This window comes from Pteropus vampyrus, unplaced genomic scaffold, assembly GCF_000151845.1.
Source record: "Pteropus vampyrus isolate Shadow unplaced genomic scaffold, Pvam_2.0 Scaffold36, whole genome shotgun sequence".
In the NCBI taxonomy this organism is placed as follows: domain Eukaryota; kingdom Metazoa; phylum Chordata; class Mammalia; order Chiroptera; family Pteropodidae; genus Pteropus; species Pteropus vampyrus.
In genome coordinates, this window is record NW_011888817.1 from 4094681 (window position 1) to 4098713 (window position 4033).

A 4033-nucleotide genomic window follows, 5' to 3' on the forward strand; every position below is an offset into this window, starting at 1 on the left:
GGGCCCGCACCGACTGTGCCGCCGCTGCCTCCCGCCCCCGCACCGACTACGCGGCCGCAGCCCCAGAACAAATCCTCGAGAATCAAGTGGCGGCGCCGCGGCGGCCGGCGCGGGGTTAGTACCCCGGGTCCCGCGAGGGCGGGGCCGGCCCGAGCGACGCGTCACGCAGCCAATCCGAGCCCCCATCGAGGGCACCTCGGCGGCGCTCGCGGGGGGAGGACCGAGGACCTCCGAAGGCCGCCCCACCGGGAGGGGCGGAAGGCCCCGCCTCTCGGAGGACGCCAGGGGTCGGGAGCCCAGCGCGACAGCCCAGGGCTCCTGGAGAGTTCTGGGGAACCCGGGCCAAGGCTAAAAATGTGTTTAAAAGGTCGGGGCCCTAGCTCATTCGCCGCCGTCTCCGGGGCCGCGCCTCCTCTTCTCTCCCCCCTTTACTCACTGCCCGCTGTCGGGACTCCCCAGTTCCAGCCGCTTTGGGCCTGTGTTGCCTGCACCCACAGCTGGGGACTGCAGGGGCCCCAAGACGGGTGACACTGCGCGGAAGCTGCCCCAAAGAGGCTTCTCACCTCCCTAGCCCGCAAATTATTTTGACCCAAGAGTCTCCATCGCACAAGAGATTATGCGCGCACCAGCGGCCTCTGCAGCTCCCAGGCCTGAGCGACTTTGGTCCTGGCCTCGGCGGGCCCGGGACTGAGGGAAGGGTGTCCCCCCACAGGCGCGCATCTGGCTTGGGAGCGACTAACCCCGTTCCCCTTCGCTCTCCCGTCAAGTCAACTGTCAGGATAGTGCAGGCCTCGCTGCGTCGTTCTTCGTCGTGGCGGCCTGTGGCTCTTTGTAAACCGCGATGGGGCCAGAAAAACGCGAGTGATTTTTTTTTTTTTTTTTTTTTGCTGGTTTCTCTCCCCGTATTGTAACCACGATCCTGCATCATGTAAGAGGACGCGAGTCTGTGGCGAGAAGAAAACTGCGGAGAATGCGGGAATGGCCGCAAAGCTAAGGGCCCCGGCTTGCAAAGAAGGGAGTTCTTTCCTCCACGTGGATACCACCGGCCCCGGCGCGGCCGAGTCTACGTCTTCCCCGGCGGTGCACGCCGGCCGCGCCGCAGGGACGCACACAGCTCTGCGGAGGCACGGCCTGCCTGCCCGCGGGCCCTGGGTCCTCGATCCCACTCCGGGCCATGCGGCCCACCGCTCTTGGGGCTTCACGGCGAACAATCCCTTCTGTCCTGCCTCCTAGGCCAGGCGAGCGGGACTAGGGACAGAATACAGCGGGGAGGGAGACTGGAAAGATCAAGCCTTATTCACCCTGGAATCCCGCCCCAGACGCTCCCTGTTGTCTGGGGAACGAATGCGTGCCGAGTCTCTCCGCCGTTTTGGAGATCGGGTTGGATATTCGTTGTTCCCGGTCCTTGACAGGTGCAAAACGACGAATTCCACGTCTTGGGTGCAAAGAAGCGTAAGAACCGACGGTGGCGGCAAGATTCCGCCCCGCATCTGACCCCAGCCCCGTGCGCACCATTTCGTCGTCGCCAAACGAAATCAAGCCCCGCGTGCACTGCAGAGCAGACTGGCTCTGGCCCAATCTCGACCACCTGGAGAGCTGGTCCCTACCCCTCTCCGAGCCTCCCGTCCGCTGCTTAGGCCATTGAAAAGCGTAGAAGGAGAAGGCCCCTTACTGGACCTTTTTATAAAGCCTACACCTCGGAATCGCAGATTGCGGGGGCTGAGGCCCGCGCGCTCTGGCGAGCTCTGGCACTAGCCGCAGAACCAGAAGAAAGCGAGGGGCCCGGCTTCGGTGCGTCCAACCTCTGGGAGCTTCCCCACGAAAGGCACACGACATGGTAGCGAGGTAGGGCCCAGGGCCAGGGAGGGCGGGCGATGAGTGCTGCCCTGGGGTGGCTGTGGTGCCAGGACCTGTAGGGTTTGTAAATTCGATTGGTTTATTGGTTTCGGTTTGCGCTCGGGCCTTTACTTATTCCTCTACCTGATTCCTCTCTCTTATCCGACGGCGGGTTTACAAACGGGTTTCCTGAGAATGGGGCTCCTGTGGGTCTCGGCACCTGGCACAGGTCCCGGCGCGGCTCCAGCTCTCGGTAGGGCTCTCGCTGAAGGTGGGCGCCGGAACCAGGGGTCCCTGGTTGTTGGCGCCAGGGTCCCCAACCGGAGGTCGCCAGTGCCGCGGGGGCCGGAGCAATTCCGGGAGCCACCGCTAGTTGGCGCCTGCACTCTGCCAGCTGCGTAATTGCCCCGCCGGGCCCTGCTCACACATGTGAACCAGCTGGGATCCCCATGTCCAGGCGCAGCGGGTCACCCAAGGGCTGCCCTTGCTGGGCAGACGTCCTGTCCTATTCTTCGCTATTTGTGCGGACACGTCTGGGACAAACCAATAGCTTTGTGTCAGACCGGAGGCTGCTCTCCTAGCCCTCGATGGACACTGACGCTTTGACACTGATGCTTTCGGCTTTCGCATCTCAGACATCCGAGAGTCCCTGTGCACTCCCACCTGCAGAACGTCCTCCCTGACAGAAGTGCACAATCCTTTCCTGCCTCATTATGAGGGACTGGGGTGACGAGGATGCACAGAAAAACAGACCAGCTCATTACCGATTTCGACGAACGACCAACCTACTTCCCAGTCCCAAACCCACAGACCTGACCTAGGGGTCATTCTCATTCTCTCTCTCTCTCTCTCTCTCTCTCTCTCTCTCTCTCTCTCCAATTGAAGGGCTCTTACTCCTCTACCTGGGACATGCGGATACTCTCTCTCTTCCCCATCTTGTAGAGACAGCCATCTCTTCTCCTTCTTTCACTGGACCCATGTACAAACACCCTGCTTTCTCTTAAATGGCTCCTGCCTAAGGGCACCCAAGTTGTGCGCAGGATGAGGCCCAGAGCTGGGTAAACAGGGACCCAGCCTCCAGCCTTCAGAGCCGCGGTTCTGTGGGCCGCTCCTTCTGACAGTGTCCTTCGTTCCAGGGAGAGGATCCCCAGGGTGAGAATGACCCTGTGTCAGGCCACCCTCCTCCTGCCACTGGAGGTTGTCTAGAAGTTGGCTCTACGTGCCTTACTCCTAATGAGGTGCTGGCCAGAGAGCTTCTGAGGGCAGGTCTGATGCCTGGAGAGTCCTGGTGCCTGGGGAGGGGCGAGGATCCCCTAGGTGTACCAGACAATGGGCATATATGCTCTGGAAAATCTTCTAAGAGGTCTACTAGTTCTGGAAAGAGCTTGGGTCTGCAGTTTTACTGCCTGAGTTTTTCCTCCACCACCTCCTGTGATCTAGGGAAAATTGCTTAAAACCTCTCTGAGCCTCATCTGTGTCATCTGTAAAGTTGGGGTAATAATAGCGGCCTCTTCACAGAATTGTGTGTAAAGTGCTTAGCACAGGCCTGGCACTGAAGGGGTGCTCCACCCATCGTCACTGTTGTTATGCTGTTTAAATAAAGCCTGTTCATGCCTTGTCAGGGGCCTTTGGCAAGTCACCTCCCCTCTCTGGGCCACACAGTTCCCATTGTGAAGTATCCAATTCTCATGTTCAAAGCTTGCCAGGACTCAGAGCCTAGTCCATGGCCATCCTGTCCCCCTTGGTTCACCTAGGGGCTGCTTAGGGGAGGTAAAGACTGCCTATGTCCTGGCTCCAGGTGGAGGCAGCTTGCAGGAGGCTTTCCAGTATCCATCACAGACTCCCCACCCCTTCTCTCTGACACTGTCAGCTACCTTCTTCCTCCTCCCTCCCCCTCCCCAGGAGGCATCTTTCTCTTTATCCCGAGTCTCATGGGAGCCCCAATCCAGTGACTAGACAAAGAGACTGTCCTCTAGAAGCTAATGATTTCTCCCAGTTTTGCCTCCACACCCCTACTTGGGAAGGTTACATATCACCATGTAACCCTCCTGCTGGTGCCCTGGAACTCAAGGTGGAACATTTCTGCCCCTCACTGAGCTTCAGTTTTCTCTTCTGTGAATGGAGTTCATTCCAGTCACTCCATTTCATAATTCGGAGGATTGGAGACTTCATCGGGAGGGGAGGGCACTGTGTTCCA